This window comes from Loxodonta africana, unplaced genomic scaffold (assembly GCF_030014295.1).
Source record: "Loxodonta africana isolate mLoxAfr1 unplaced genomic scaffold, mLoxAfr1.hap2 scaffold_547, whole genome shotgun sequence".
NCBI lineage: Eukaryota > Metazoa > Chordata > Mammalia > Proboscidea > Elephantidae > Loxodonta > Loxodonta africana.
The window spans coordinates 18,315-35,869 of NW_026975269.1; the positions used below are offsets into that span (position 1 = coordinate 18,315).

General features: G+C 40.1%; 1 long non-coding RNA gene across 1 annotated transcript; it reads left to right on the forward strand.

Annotated features, from left to right (window-relative positions):
- The first annotated feature begins 1,054 nt into the window (after positions 1-1,054).
- On the forward strand, positions 1,055-12,581 carry LOC135229801 (uncharacterized). The gene is made up of 3 exons (XR_010320488.1): positions 1,055-2,947; positions 10,661-10,764; positions 12,178-12,581. It is a non-coding gene; the product is annotated as an uncharacterized LOC135229801 (long non-coding RNA).
- Positions 12,582-17,555: the final 4,974 nt, after the last annotated feature.

The window sequence follows — 17,555 nt, forward strand, 5'->3', positions numbered from 1 at the left end:
AGAAGACTTGAAGCACTTATTGATGAAGATCAAAGACTACAGTCTTCAGTATGGATTATACCTCAACATAAAGAAAACAAAAATCCTCACAACTGGGCCAGTAAGCAGCATCATCATAAACAGAGAAACAATTGAAGTTGTCAAGGATTTCATTTTACTTGATCCATAATCAACACGCATGGAAGCAGCAGTCAGGAAATCAAAGGACACATTGAGTAAATCTGCTGCAAAAGACCTTTTTAAAGTGTTAAAATGCAAAGATGTCACCTTATAGACTAAGGTGGGTCTGACCCAAGCCATGGTGTTTTAAATTGCATCTGCATGCGAGAGCTGAACAGTGAATATGGAAGACTGAAGAAGAATCAATGCCTTTGAATTAATGGTGTTGGCGAAGAATATTGAGTATACCATGGACTGCCAGAGGAATGAACAAATCTCTCATGGAAGAAGTACAACCAGAGTTCTCCTTGGAAGCAAGGATGGCAAGACTTCTCTCATGCTTTGGATATGTTATCAGGAAGGATCAGTCCCTGGAGAAGGACATCACGCTTGGTAAGGTGGATGGAGGGTCAGTGAAAGAGAGGAAGACCCTCAACGAGGTGGATTGACACAGTGGCTGCAACAATGGGCTCAAACATAGCAACAATTGTTAGAATGGCACAGGACTACACAATTTTTCGTTTTGTTTTCCATAGGGTCACCATTAGTTGGAACCAACTCGATGGCATCTAACAACAACAACAACAATAATAATACTCCAGTGAACATTGGTAAGCAGGAAACTAAGACCCTGAGTCTTAGGCTGGGTGTTCTAGAGAAGCAAATCCAGTAAAGCGGATAAGTACATATAGAGAGAGATTTGTGTGAAGGAAATGGCTGATGTGGTCGTAGAGGCTGGAACATCCTAAATCCGTGGATTAGGCTGGAGACTTCTCATGAATCACATAGCGGCAGGGCTGGGGAACCCAAAATGGGCAGGCAAGACGGCAGGTAAGCTGCTAGCTCAAGTCCCAATAACTGGAGGTCAGACAAACAGGAGCCAGCTGCAAAGTCCAGAATGAGCAAAAGTCCATGAGCCTTGCCAGAAAGTCTACCTATATTGGTTGCAGGCCACACCCCCAAGGAAACTCCCTTTCAACTGATTGGGGACTCACAGCAGATCCCATCATTGAGATGATTACATTACATCAGATCTTATCATGGAAGTGATTACATCATTATACGACTGCCAAACCACTGAAAGTCACGGCCCAATCAATTTGAAACACAACCATAATGATCACACCCTGCTTTCAAGTCTTTTGGGTAGGTATATACCTAACAGTGCAACGGCGGAGTCATATGGTAATTCTGTTTAACTTTATGAGGAACCACCAAACTTTTCCACAGCAACTACACCATTTTACATTCCCACCAACAATTGATTAGGGTTCCAATTTTTCCATATCCTTGCCAATACTTCTTATCTTCCATTTTTCTGGTAATAGTTATCCTAGTGAGAGTGAAGTGGTATTGTGGTTTTGATTTGCGTTTCCCTAATGATTAATGACGTGTCAAGCATCTTTTTTTCCCTTAAGTTAAATTATTTTTTTGTTTATTGTACTTTAGGTGAAGATTTACAGAGCAAACTAGTTTCTCATTTAACATTTAATACACATACTGTTCTGTGACATTGGTTGCCAACCCCACGACATGTCAACACTCTCCCCTTCTCAGTCTTGGGTTCCCCATTACCAGCTTTCCTGTCCCCTGCTGCCTTCTTGTCCTTGCCCCTGGAGTGGTGTGCCCTGTTAAGTCTCCTTTTGTTTTATGGGCTTGTTTAATCTTTGGCTGATGGGTGAACCTCAGGAATGATGACTTCATTACTGAGCTAAAAGTGTGTCTGCGGCCATACTCTAGGGGTTTCTCCAGTCTCTGTCAGACCAATAAGTCTGGTCTTTTTTTGTGAGTTAGAATTTTGTTCTGCATTTCTCTCCAACTCTGTCTGGAACCCTCTGTTGTGATCCCTGTCAGAGCAGTTGGTGATGGTAGCCGGGCACCATCTAGTTGTGCTGGACTCAGTCTGGTGGAGGCTGTGGTAGTTGTGTTCCATTAGTTCTTTGAGTTAATCTTTCCCTTGTGTCTTTGGTTTCCTTTATTCTCCCTTGTGTTGAGCATCTTTTTATGTGCTTATTGACTGTTTGTATGTTCTTTAGAGAAATGTCTGTTCAAATCCTTTGCCCATTTTTAAATTTGGTGGTTTGTTTTTTCTTGTTAAGTTGTAGGGTTTTTTTTTTTTTTTTTTAATATTCTGGGTACTAAACCCTTATCAGATACATGGTTCCTAAATATTTTCTCGGATTCTGTAGGTTTTCTTAACTTCCTTGATAAAATCCTTTGGAAGTTTTTACATTTGGAGAACTGGATTTATCTGTTTTATCTTTTGTTACTAATGCTTTTGGTGTTATATCTTAGAATCCACTGTCGGAAACTGGATCCCAAAGCGTGTTTTATTCTTAGCATTTTAAGCTTTTAGTTCTGACATTTAGATCATTGATCTATTTTGAGTTAATTTTCATACATGGTGTGAGGTATGGGTCCAATGTCATTCTTTTGCATTCTTTTGCTCAGCACCATTTATTAAAAACTATTCCCCAATTGAATGCAATTGGCACCTTGTAAAAAAATCAGTTGACCATAGAAAATGAATTTATTTCTGGACTCCCAATTCTATTTAATTTCTTTATATCTTTGTCATTATAAAAAAAAAAATAAAAAAAGTTGTCATTATACCAGCACCAAATTGTTTTGATTACTGTAGCTTTATACCAGTTTTTGAAATAGAGAAGTTTGAGTCCTCTTTGTTTTTATTTTTCAGGGTTGCTTTGGCTATTCGGAGCCCCTTGCAGTTTCATATGAATTCAAGGATTGAGTTTCCCATTTCTGCCAAGAAACTGTTGGAATTTGTGTAAGGATTGCATTGAATCTGTTGATTGGTTTGAGTAGTATTGACATTTTAACAATATTAAGAATGTGGAATGTGTTTTCATTTATTTAGGTGTTTAATTTCTTTCAGCGATGTTTTATGTTGTTCAGTTAAAAGTCTTTGTCCTCCCTGGTTAAATTAATTCCTAGGTATTTTATTCTTTTAGATGTTTTTGTCTATGAAATAGTTTTCTTTTTTTTCCTTGCCTCTTTAAAATAGTCTTTTGTTGTTGTTGTTGCTGAGAGTATATGCAGCAAAATATATACCAATTCAGCACTTTCTGCGTGTACAATTTAGTGACACTGATTACATTCTTTGAATTGTGTAAGCATTCTCACCCTCCTTTTCTGAGATAATCCTCCCTCATAAGCATAAACCCTAAGACTCCTACATAATCTTTTGAATCGTGTTGTCAGTTTGATCCCACATAAATAAGTCTTCAAAGAACATAATGCTCAAGGCTTTCTTTACTAGTTAAGCTATTGTTTGGTTTTAAGAAGACTTCAGGGGATATTTTTGGTTTTAGGTTTAAAGGTTATCTTAGGGTAGTGATTTCAGAAGTTTGTCTATCCCCCATGGCTCCACAAAGTCTGGAGTCTCTGAGATTTGAAGTTGTGTTCTGCATTTTTCCCACTTTTGATCAGAATTCTTCTGTAGAATCTTGGACCAAAATGTTCAGTAATGGTAGTCAGGCACCATCCAGTTCTTCTGGTCGCCTGGCAAATGAGAGAGTTGTTCATGGACGCAATTATCCATGCATTCCATTTCCACCTCCTGTGCCTGACTCTCCTTCTTCTCTTTCTCCTGGCAAATATATACCAGTTGTCGTGCCTTGGATGGCAGATTGCAAGCTTTGAAGACCCCAGCCACTACACAGCAAACAGGAAGGTAGAACAAAAGCACTGAACAGAGTATTAGGCCAGTTAACTTGGATGTCCCATGAAACCATGACCCTAAACTTCTGAACCAAGGAACCAAATCCCAGGAGGTATTTGGTTGTACAGAAGCAGCCTTAGCAGCTCCTCTCTTTTTGTCGTTGTTTTGTTGCTTTTGTAAACATATCTGTTGCACAACTTTTGCCAATTCAGCTTTTTACAGGTGTGCACCTTAATGACAGCAGTTTCATTAATTGGCTGTGTAACCTTGACTTTAACGAATATAATTTTTCCATCTCCGTAACCCAAACCTTGGTTCCTTATAAGCAGTAACCTTCTTTTTTCCCCTGCTTACTGCCCCAGTAGCCACTAAGGAACATTGGTCTGTATGCTTTTGCCTTTTCTTATCTTTTTCTATAAGTGAGGTCATACAATATTTATCTTTTTATGATCGACTTGTTTCACTCAGCATAATGTCTTTAAGCTCCATCCATATTAAAGCATGTATCAAGACTTCATTTCTCTTACTGACTGAATGGTATTCCATTGTATGTATGCACCACATTTTTGTTTATACATTCATCTGTTGATGGGCATTTAAGTTGTTTTGGCTGTTCTAAATAGTGCTGCAATATACATTGGTGTACAAGTCTCTCTTTGAGTCTCTGTTTTAAAGTCTTTGTGGTATATGCCTAGGGGTGGAATTGCCAGGTTATCTGATGGTGTTTTGAGGAACTGCTACATTGTTTTCCACAGTGGTCCTACCATTTTTCATTCCACCAGCAATGGATAAAGGTTCCAATTTCCCCACATCCTTGCCCTGCCCATATTCGTTACTTTGGTTTTTTTTTTTTAAGCCAACCTAAACAAACAAAAACCCGTTGCCTTTGAGTAGATTCCAACTCATTGCAGCCCTATAGGACAAAATAGAACTACCTCATAGGGTTTCCAAGGAGCAATTGGTGGATTCGAACTGCTGACCTTTTGGTGAGCAGCTGAGCTATTAGCCATTATGCCACCAACCTGACGGAAGTGAAATGCACCCTCACTGCGATTTTGATTTGCATCTCTTGATGACTAATGATGTTGAGTATCTTCTCATGCGTTTGTTGACCATTTGAATGTCTTTTTTGGTGAAATGTCTATTCAAGACCTTTGCCCATTTTTTGATTGGGTTGTCTTTTTGTTGTTAGATTGTTGAGACTTTATATGTATTTTGGGTTTTAGATTCTTCTCAAATATATGGCTTCCGAAGATATTCTCCCAGTCGATAGCTTGCCTTTTCACTTTTTGGTAAAGTGTTTTGATGAACAGAAACCTTTAATTTTTATGAGGTCCCATTTATCTATTTTACCTTTTGCTGTTTGTGTTCTTGTTATTGTTTAGGTAATCCATTGTTCAAAACTAGGCCCAACAGCATTGCCTCTGCATTTTCTTCTAACAATGTTATGGCTTTAGTTTTCACATTTAGGTTCTTACTCCATTTTGAATTTGTTTTTGTATATGGTGTGAGGCATGGATCCTGTTTCATTTTTCTGCATGTGGAAATTCAATTTTCCTAACACCATTCATAGAGGAGACTTTTCTTTCCGTATCGAATGGAACTTAGTTAGCACCCTTATCCAAAATCAGTTGATCACAGATGTGTGGATTTATTTCTGGACTCTCAATTCTATCCCATTGATTCGTGTGTCCATTGTTACACTAGTACCAGACCGTTTTGATTGCTGTAGCTGTATAATATGTTTTCTATTGGTCAAGTTTTGATGTCCTATCAAAGACGAATATCCACAATCTGAAAAGGCTGTTTTGTGTGAGTAGAGATTTTCTGCATGTTCTTGAATGAAGACAGTTTATTTCAACACATTAAATGAAGAAATGGCTATGAGACACCAACTTTTTTCTTTTCAGACATTAAAGAGTTTTTTAAAAATGTGAAACTGTGCTACTCTTTTCACAAAATTCTTTTGAAGGTAATTCTTTTCATAGAAAATTTATTTCTGTTAATAGGTAAATGATATTTTATTATGAAATGAATTTAAAAATAGTTTTAAAAAATGTTGAGTTTCAATTTGGAGTACAGTAAACATTAGTAGATACAACCCACATGAGCAAACTTCTTTGAGGAACTCAGTAATCTGTACATATGGAAGGGTCCTCTTAACAACCGTTTTTAAACCAGATAGTCTCCTAAGAGTTGTCCCTCAGATATTGTTGAACGTCAGTTTGTGTCTCTTGTTAGGCTAGTCTGCCACAGATGAGGCGATTGAATTGGGCTTTGAAGGAAAGTTTTGGCCTTTCATTTAAGACTTGAATATACTTTTAACGTATAAAATACATGACGGAATTTAAATTGATGGTTACATTTTGACTTCATATGGCTAAAGAAGGTGTTACCTGCAGAGCAAATGAGTGGATAATTATATCCGGAAGAAAAAGAAAAGAATTTCAGAAAATGATGAATAAAAAATACTGAACTGTGAACTGCAAATAATTGTGGAACAAGCATTGTCTGAAACTGTTGGATTCTGGCTCATAGTGACCCTAAGCATTATCTTAATGGGAATCTTAATTAGACAAACAAGATTAGGTTTAGTAAACACCTTAAATGAAAGCGATTGCAAAGTACAAGTGGGGGTACAATAGGAGTATTTTAATTACTGATAACACTACAGATTTACCCAACCATAAAGAAATAGAAGTAATAGTTTATTTGTTTCTATGAACTAACTCTGTGTTTGAGTAAATTGTTGGTAGGTACTATGAAAGTTAATTGTGGGGAACATTTATGAGAACCTTACTGAAGGTAATTTAGAGAAGAGACTTCACAGATTTTTTTTTTTATCTGTATAAAATTAATCAGGATTACCTTGACTTAAGGAGTCCTGATGGTGCAATGGTTAAGGACTCAGCTGCTAGCTAAAAGCAATGAACAATCTGACAAGGAAATTTAGAAAACAATTCCATTTTCAATGATATCTTAAATAATACAATACCAAGGAATTAATTTAACCAGAAAGGTGAAAACAGTGTACGCTGAAAACTGTAGAAAAACATCATTGAAAGAAATTAAAGAAGATCTGAATAAAGGGAAAGACGCTTCTTGGATTGGAAGGCTTAATATTGTTAAGATAGAAATACTACCCAAAGTGACTTAGAGATTCAACATGATTCCTATCAAAATGCCAATAGTCTTTATTGCAGAAGTAAAAAAGCCAATCCTCAAATTCATATGGAATTGCAAAGAGCCCCCAATAGCCAAAGCAATCTTGAAAAAGAACAACAAAGTAGGAGGACTCACACTTCTATTTCAAAATGTACTATAAAGCTATAGTAATCCAAACAGTCTGGTACCAATATACAGATAGAGATATAGAGCAACAGGCTAGAATTGGGAGTCCAGAAATAAACGCATGTATCTGTGGGCAACTAGTGTTGAACTACGGTGCCAAGTCCCTTCAGTGGGGGAAAAAAGCAGTCTCTTCAACAAAGATGCTGGGACCGTTGGATCTCTCTATCCACAAGATTGAAGTTTGACTCATATCTCATACCATATATAAAGATTAAACCAAAATGGATCAATGACTAAGTGTAAAAACTAAAACCATGAAACTCTTAGAATAGGGATAATGCTTCAGGGCCTAGTTTTTGACAGTGGATTCTTACATATGACACCAAAAGCATGAACACTAAAAGATAAAATAGATAAATTGAACTTCATCAAAATTAAAAGCTTCTGTGCATCAGAGAAATTTATCAAGGAAGTAAAGAAACAACCTACAGAATGGGAGAAAATATTTGGGAAGCATGTAATATCCAGAATATATATTAAGGCACAGTGGTTAAGAGCTAAGGCTGCTAATCAAAAGGCCGGCCGTTCGAATCCACCACTTACTCTTTGGAAACCCTGTGGGGCAGTTCTACTTTGTCCTATAGAATCGTTGTCAGTCAGAATCAACTTGATGGCAACGGGTTTGGGTTTTATCTGTGGTGACTCAGTGGTAAAATTCTCAACCTCGTTGTGGGAGACCCCTGTCTGTCAGTGGAGATTTGCTGAATATGACGCTGAATAGGTTTCCGTGGAGCTTCCAGACTAAGATGAACTAAGAAAGGCCGGTGGCAATCTTCTGAAAAATCAGGTAATGAAAACCCCATGGATCACAGCGGTCCATTCTGCAGCCGATCATGTGAGTGGTGTAGGACTAGGCAGTATTTTATTCCGTTGTGCATGGGGTCTCCATGAATCAGAGGCGGACTCAACAACAGCTGACAGCAAGAACAACAGCAACAACTCAACAACAAAAAGATGAACAACTCAGTTAAAAAATGGGCAAAGGACTTGACTAGACATTTCATTAAAGAACTATCCAAATGGGCAATAAGCATATGAAAAGATGCTCAAAGGCCATTAGTCATGGTTGTTAGTGGCCATTGAGTCAAGTTGCTAGCATTCCACCCTGACTTACGGAGACCTCATCCACAACAGAATGAAATGCTGCCTGGTCTTGTGCCGTCCTGTCCCCATGATGAGTTGCAGATCGGCAGGCTTTTCTTCCTAGTCTGTCTTAGTCGGGAAGCTCCACTGAAACGTATTCAGCATCATAGCAACACACAAGCCTCCGCTGACAGACAGGCGGTAGCTGCACATGAGGTGCATTGGCCTGGAATCAAACCTGCGTCTCCTGCATGGAGGGCAAGAATTCTACCCCTGAACCGCCACTACCCCCTTATAATGTTTCATGGCATCTTCAGATTTCGTGTGCTTGAAATTAAATTTATCGTCTTCCTTTCCTCGAAAATTCTGTTACTCTCTGTGTTTCCCTCGTTGGTGAATGGTGCTATCATCTGCTCAGTTCCAGAAGTCATAAATTCAAAAGTCGTTCTTAACTCCTCCTTCCATCACCCTCCCATAGTCACTTGATTACTAAGTTCTGTTAATTCTGTCTTAATATCCTAGAAATCGTTCCTCTGCTTTCATCCCTTCTGCTATGGTTCAGGTTCTTATTTGAACCATTGACTACTGCATCAGCCTCTTAATTGCCTTTCTGGACTTTAGGCTGACTCTTTGTTCTTTCTTGTTAGTGTATTCAATTCTTAATATTTCTGAGATACAAATTTGAAGAGTCACACCCATGGTTAAATTTTCAATTATTGGCCATCACCTTCATGATAATAGTGGCATTAAATATAGCTAAGTGCATAACTTATTGTGGTGCAGTGAATAAATATGGCCCTTGTAGCATGGTCTTTGTAACTCCTACCAAATGACTGGGTGAGACTATGCAAATGAGGTGCTTGTGACCCACCAAAGGGATTGGCAAGTTTGCTAATAATATAAATAAGGCGCATGGCACCTTGTGGGGGTACAACCATGCAGATAGGTGTATGCAGCCCTAATGAGGGGATTGGTCGGTTTTTCCATCTGACTAGGCTTAAAATGAGCCATCCCGGAGGTGGGAAGAGAGGATTTCAACACCACCAGGAAAGAAGAGTCAAGAGTGGAGTGCATCCTTTGGACCCGGGATCCTTGTGCTGAGATCCTCCTAGATTCAGGAGACAGACAGAGAGCTGTGACACCAGAGATGGTGAGAAACAGCCGCAGAGAAATGGTGGCAGCAGAGGCAGCAGAACCGGGAGACTGGCAGGAGACGGCGAAGTGGGCTTCCCAAGCCACAGAGCAAGAGAGTTGAGCACCTTTGGACTGGAGGCTTACTGGCAGAGTGGAGTGCCTCCGGCTACTTATCGGCAGAGCTAAAAGAGCTTTGTAACACTTACCTGAATAGGGCAGAGGCCAAGGGGCCAGAGAAAGATGTGCCTGCAAAGACACTGAGAAGAGGCTGTCCTGATCAAAGAACTGTATCCTGAGCATTCCTGAACCTGAATTGTAACCTGTTACTTCCCTAATAAACTCCATAATTATGAGTATTGTCTGTGAGTTCTTTGTGGTCATTGCAACAAATTATTAAACCCAGCAGAGGAGTAGAGAGTGCCGTGGAAGGGACGGTTGGTGTCATAATTGGTAAAAAGGTTGAAAGGTGGAGGCATGTCTGATTCCTGCCTTGTAAGAACCAGCATGGGCTGTTGATTTTGATTCTCCTTCTCGTATGTGAAGTTAGACGAGGTCAGATGCCCCGCCATGTCATTTTTACACTTGTGTTGTCTGATTTTATTCTTTGAACAGTCCTTTGTTACTTTCCTGGTTGCACAGATGCGGAAATTGAGACCTAGATTTAAACCCAGGACTGTCTGTTTTTAGTTTATGCTCTTAGGCACTTTCTTATGCTACTTATGTAGGACATTCCAGACCCCTTGTGTTGTGGTTCTTACCCACTTGTCTAGTGTCTACTTGACATTTTTTAAGGTAACTTCCTTGAGGGCAGAGACCATATCCCACACCAAGCATTTTCTTAAAACATAGTTCCACTACCCACTGCCGTCGAGTGGCTTCCGACTCATAGTGACCCTGTAGGACAGAGTAGAACTGCCCCATCGAGTTTCCAAGGAAACATAGTAGGCACTTGGGAAATGTTTGTTGAATGAGTGTTAAGCAGTGATGAATAACAGGGGACAGTGAGACTAGCCCAGTGTAGAAAGACATGAAAGAGACATCTGAAGAAAAGGATTCCTCTGGCTGGCCATGCTCATAAACGGTCAGCCTTTGGGTTAAATTAAAATAGTGAGAGGTAACCGAATGAGGGAAATGAAATCCAGAAGGGGTGATTAAAAGAGAGAAACTTTCTGTTTTTGACTTGAATGAATTGTGTCCTAGGGTTGTAAGAACCTGAAAATGAAGCCTCTAAATACCCTTTTATGTTTTTAGGACTTGTGGAATTAAAGAGAGAGATGCCTGAAAACTAGAGACAGAGAAGTATATTTTTCAGAAAGGGGAAGAAGGAAGACTATAGAGCTTGATATGGTCCTCAGGTGAGAATCTAGAATAAATTACTTAAAGGATAAATTGTTTCCAGGAGAGGTGAAGCACTAATCATTGGGAAATAGCCTGAATTCATTAAGAAATAAACAAAACAGCGGAGCCTTCTTTTTGCACATGGAGCCTGTTGTTTTCCGTCCATTGGATGAGATATAAGGTTTACTCTTCGAAAGCACAGATGGCACAGATCATGGGAGGGAGAGGGTGTTAGCTAGGATGGGCTAGATTCTGCTGTAGTAATAACCTCAAATTTTGGTGCTTAAAAACAAAAGAGATTTATTTTTTAAATAATATATTTTTGGTGATTCCAATTCAACAGGTTTCACACATATTACTTAATGACATTGGTTACATTCTTTTTTTTCCCCCTGTAAAGTTTTTTTTTTTTTTTATTGCATAGGGTGTATTTGTTTTTACAAAAGTAGAATGACTATAACAACACCGATCTACAATGCCTGATATGGTCACTGTGCCCCATCCATACTTCTTGGGACCACAATATCATTTTTAAAATTTTATATTGTTCTTGAGAATATGTACAGCAAAACATACACCCATTCACCACAATTCAGTAACATTGATTACATTCTTTGAGTTATGTAACTCTTCTCACTCTCCTTTTCGTTTCTGAGTTGTTCCTCCCACATTAACATAAGCTCACTGCCCCCTAAAGTTCCTATCTAATCTTTTGAGTTGCTGTTGTTACTTTGATCCCATATAGTCCTGCAAAGAGCACAATGCTCAAAGCAGACATTTTTTACTAGTTAAGCTAGACTATTGTTTAGTTTTAGGAAGACTTCAGGAGATTTTTTTTGGTTTAAGGTTTAAAGATTATCTCCGCGCATTAGTTTCAGGGATTCATTCAGCCCCCATGGCCCCAGAAATTCTGGATTCCTTGAGAATTTTAATTTCTTTTCTGCATTTTAAATTTTAAATTCTTTGCTGCTAACCAAAAGGTCTGTGGTTCAAATCTACCAGGTGGTCCTTGGAAACCATATGGGGCAGTTCTACTCTGTCCTATAGGGTCACTATGAGTCGGAATCAACTCGACAGTAACTTTTTTTTTCCTGCATTTACCCTGTTTTGATCAGGACTCTTCTATAGACTTTTTGCTCAAAATGTTTGGTCATAGTAGCTGGGTACCATCCAGTTCTTATGGTCTCATGGCAACCAAAAAAAAAACCCTGATGCCCTCAAGTCTATTCTGACTGATAGCAACCCTGTAGGACAGAGTAGAACTGCCTCATAGGGTTTCCAAGGAGTGGCTGGTAGATTTCAACTGCCAACCTTTTTGGTTAGCAGCTGAGCTCTTAACCACTGCCCCACCAGTTATTCATGGAGGCAGTTAGCAACACATTCCATATCTCCTCCTGTTCCTTATTCTACTTCTTCCTCTGTTGCTCTAGGCGAATAGAGACCAATTGTTGTGCCTTGGATGACCACTTGGAAGCTTTTAAGAACCCAGGCACTATGCAAGGAACCAGGAGGTAGAAAAGAAGCACTAAACATGTTATTAGGCCAAGTAATGGGGATGTCGTGTGAAACTGCGACTCATGATGACCCAATATATGCAGAGTAAAACTGTTCTCCACAGAGTTTTCAAGACTGTGGCCTTTCTGAAGCAGATCACCAGGCCTATCTTTCAAGGTACCTCTGAGTGGGTTTGAACTGCCAGTCTTTCAGTTAGCAGTCAAGCACTTAATCGTTTGCACCACCCAGGGACTCCTGAGACATCGTACCCACTGTTTTTAATGACCTCAGGAGATGGTGAATTTTATCTCTCTGGGTAATCTCTCTGGCATTAACCAGAATTTTTTTTTTTCTTTAGCTTTAAGGCCATACAACCCACCAGACATTGGGCCACCTCACAGGAAACTGATCAAGAGAACAGGAGACATTCAATGAGAGTTTTCTTTCTTGGTGTTTCAGGAGAACTAGAAAGAGTCACAGCCTTTCCTTAATGTTGATGTATTTATTGAGGAGGAAAGAAATTATGTAACAGGGAAGTGCGGGGCACTGTTTGAGAACTTGGTCTTACCTGGCTAGTTATGGAACATTCTTATGCCTTGTTTAAGGATTTCTTTTTTATTTTTCAGGATTTGTTTTCAGGAAGACAGGAGGAAAGGAAGACATCTCAGGATCCCATTTCAAGGGTCCTTTGGCTACATTTCCACTGTCAGAACATTTTCTCCAAGAGTCCTGGGCCAGACACCTGGATTTCCAGATGGGTTTTGTAGTCAAGGAGATTTTAGAGAGGGGAGGTATTTCAGTTATGTAGAAAAGTTCAGTTATCTAAAGAATTTATTTTATAAAATACCATAAATCTTTGTGACCTAAAACAACAGCAATTTATTACTTTTCATGATTTTGTGGACTGACTGGTATCAACTGAGTGGTTTTGTTCCACATGGTGTAGCTGAGGTCACTCATGGGCTACATTTAGCTGGAAGCCCGGCTGGGACTAGGACATCTAAGATGGCCTCTCATCCTCTAATACCTCTCACCATTTGGCAATGTAGCGCAAGTTTCTTCATACCATGGCATTTAGCTTCCAAGAAGGAATATTTCAAGAGGACAAGCCCCAATATGCAAGCACTAATCAAGCCTCTGCTGGCATCATTTTGCTAATGTCTCATTGGCCAAAGCAAGTCACATGATCAAGTCTAGAGTCAGTGTGGGAGGGGGCTACACAAGGGTGCAAACACCAGGAGGTTTTGTTCACTGGAGGCCACCACTATAATGATTTACCACAAGTGAGCAGGGCAGTTTTGCACACTGGATCCTCAGTTGTCAGTGCTTAGGTATGGATGCGTAACCTAAGATCTGGTCCTTGACTTTGCAGTTCCAGAAACTCTATGTGACTAGGAGTTCATGCTTAGCCCCGTGCGTTTATCTGAAATTGCTTCTCATCATCACTCGAAGACGTGAATTTAGGCTGTCATAGTTTTATCTCAAGATTCTGTCGTCTTGGCCACCGATGGTTGAACCAGAGTGGACACCCGACCTATGACTCTGTTGGCTGAGCTGGCCCAATTGGACTTTTTCTTAAGACTCTGGAATGGGAATACTGAGAGACTAAGATCCAAACTGGTGAAGAGATTATAGAAAATCTCGTAGATACTCTAAAACGAGTTCAGAAATATATCTAAACTCCTGAGATGACTAGAAAATGAGACTGCTAAACCATAGTTTAAGTGGTTAAGTGCTATGGCTGCCATCCAAAAGGTCGGCAGTTCGAATCCGCCAGGCGCTCCTTGGAAACTCTATGGGGTAGTTCTACTCTGTCCTCTAGGGTCGCTATGAGTCGGAATCGACTCAGCAACAGTGGTTTTAAACCATAGTTATTAAGAGATTGGCTGCTAACCAAAAGGTTGGCAGTTTCAATCCACCAGCTGCTTCTTGGAAACCCTATGGGCAGTTCTACTTTGTCCTATAGGGTCGCTATGAGTTGGAATCAACTTGATGGGAACAGGTATTCACTAGTGGATATATGTTTCTGCTCATTCTCTTATGCTCCATGACAATATCTAGCTGCAAGGGAGGCTGGGAAATGTCATCTCTAGCTGAGTAGCCATGCACCCAACTACTATGGAAGAAGGAGAAAGTGTATTTTAGTGAAGACTTAGCTGCTGCCTCCTTCCCCCCACCCCCTCCCCACACAGCATAGTGTTCAATTCCTGGTTACCTTTCAGGAGGGAGAAAGACAAGAGTGTATTTACAGGGAGTAAACAGGATGATGAAGGCCTCAAAATCAGGCCATAAACAGATTGGTTAAAAACTTGGGGATCGTTATATTGAATATTTAGGAAACGAAATGGCTGGTTTTGAATGTTTTACGTGCAAAAAGAGATAAATGTTGTTCTGTAAAGGCTCCAGGAGTAAATATAATAAGAGGAATCTAAGCAGTAACCAGTTGCCATCAAGTCAGTTCTTGACTGACGGCTCAGAGAAATGTATTTATTATCCTTATAAGAAAAGAAGATTCTAGCAGAGTTGTCCAGAATGATTTACACCTCAGGTACATTGTGAACTAGAAGAATAGACCAAAAAAAAAAAAAAAATTTTTTTTTATTGAGTACCTATTATGTGCTCAACACTATTGAGGCACTTTCACAGATTTGTTGCTTCCAACTCTGAGAGTCTGTTGCAGCTCCACATACTTTTCTCCAAACCCTATTTTTCGTGACTCACTGACAAGCCTGCAAAGAGCATATATGAGTTAAATTTGTGGGGTAGAACATCCTAGGGGATAAACCCTGGAGGGTGTTGTGTATGTTCAAGTTGTGAGTTCTGTGGTAGATGGAGAAGTTGGCCAGGGTGCGGAAAGAAGGAAGCATATCACTTAGTTATTTTCTGATTCTTAGCAGCAACCTGAGATCTTCCAGAAGGGGTTATATAGTCCTGACCAGCATAGCTTTGTGATGGCCCTCCTGTCTGCCATATTACCACACTGGTGAGCCCAGAGAATGCTGCCAAGAAGTATGAGAGGGCTGCTTTAAAAGCTCTGTCCAATGTACGAATGTCCGGTGTCTTCCATATAGCTCCTGTGGGTACTGGTGGGAGACAAGATGCCTTTCTTGATATGAGTTCCTGGTTGTTTACTGGAGTCAACAAGAGTGTTTTGTCATTCCTTGTACTTCTGGATCCAAAGATCTAAGAGAACAGAGGGGCCCCCAAATCTGCAATTCACATAAACAAAGTGACAGAGTAACAGGAAATGGGCCAGGGCACAGAAACAAAGACATTCCCCAGAACAATGGGGCAGGTATCATAAACTAGCCCACGAACTTCTTTAAAGTTGTCTCTCAGAAGCAACCAGATGAAACGAGCCCCAGAGATATGCGTCGAACATCCACCTGTGACCCCTGTGTGACCTTTCACCAGGGGCTGTGAAGGGCAGCAGCCGCAGCTGGGGAATCCAACTCAGAGTGAGAGACTGCACAGGCATGACACCCCATAAGTCCTACTATGAATTCCAGAGGCCTGTGGGACAGGAGCCATCTTAGAAAGCAGCTGCGCGTGCACCTTCGGTAGCCTATCCCCACCCAAAACTGGCTAGTTACCGGAAAACCCCGCCTGTGCCTCTGAATAAACATGAATCTTTTTCACACTCAAGTATTTAAAAGCCCGTGCAAGTCCTTCGTTCTGTGAGACGGGTGGTAAGCATTGCCTAGGCCTTCCTTACCTCTGCTTGCAAGCCTCTTCAATAAAGCTTTCCTGGTGTGCCTTACGTGCTCATTCTTGACCAGTGAGAGGCAAGAACCTTATTTAATTAAAGGCATAGAGACTCTGGCAACAGTTCTGAATGTCCTCAATATTTCTGCTTGTTTCTCTTTAATTGAACACTCACCTCAGTCAATCCTAAGCTCTAATGTTATGCTGGTCTACCAGTGTGGACACTTAAGTGACAAAGTTTTAGGAAGAGACCCTAAAACTTTAAACCTCCTTGAAGCTTGTGATAAACTTTATGTGCTGCAGCAAGTAAGAATTTCCACACTTCCCTGGGAAGTTGGAGGAGAGCTAAGAGATTGAAGTAGAAATGTATTTGGACATAAAAATATTTTAGTCAAGCTGTGAAGAAGCAGCACAGGGGATGATTTGAGGCCCCTGGAGCCATCAAGTAGCATGATTGGCAATACCGTTTGGAGAACAAGGGTGTTCTGTGTGAACAGTTTCTCACACTTACCCACACTCCACCTTCCAGCCCTGTCTCTGTGTCTTTTAAATCTACTGCCTCAGATTTAGTCAGATGATAATAGACACTTGTCATGCCTGAGTGAAAGGTTCCAAAGGGAGGTTGGAAGGGTCTTATGACCCTGAGGAAGACAGGATGTTTACAGTCCAGTTGAACCTATCCACCTAAAGAGCTTTAGCCAGCTTCCTCCCAGTTGGTCTAATGGAAAGCACACTTCATCACAGCAGCTGACAATTTTTTCCCAAAAAAACACAGAAGGTAGACTCCAATGAGAAAGGCATATTCTTTCAATTGACTTCCTAAGGCGCTCTAATCTTTTGTCTTTAGCCTACTTGTAATAAGTGCCATCAAATTAGCCAAGAATGACTCTATCTGAGCATCCAAGAGTAGGGGCCTGTCTAGAAAAATTAGTGCCTATGGCAATTAGTTTTAAATTGCTGAATGATCTCACAGCTGGCAACGGAAACTTCGATGGCCAATAGAAACTGCTCATTAGAGCCCTTCCTCAAGCAGTACTCAGGGTACACGTCCTACTTGCGATACCTTAGTTACACCTCTGTCAAGAGGAGTGAAACCAAAGAGAGTGTGGGTGGGTATGATGTCATTTCTCCTCATAAGGATTATTTCCTTGTTCTAGATTGCAAAAAGTGAAATTATGTTAAAAGATATGAACGTTGTGAAGGACCTTGATACGTGTTGCCGAACTGCCTTCTTGAAAAGTAGTACCAGATCACGACACTGAACTCAAGTTCCTTATAGACCCACTGCTGTCTTTGGACAAGTTCTCATAGAAATACACAACGCTAAGGTACTAGGTATAGTACTAGGTTTAGTACCTTAGCATTGTGTATTTCTAAAGCTAATACTAGGTATAGTACCTTAGCGTTGTGTATTTCTAAAGCTAACAGCTGTACTATATTCCTGAATCTTACTACCAGCTCCCATTCTTACAATTTAACCATAACATTGATAACTTTTTTTTTTTATTGATAACTTAGAACTCTTTGCCCTACTCACTCTAGGGACTGAGTGTACTTGAAAAATTAATTTTAGAGTAAGTCCTTATATGTAAAGCTCCCATTCCAGGAT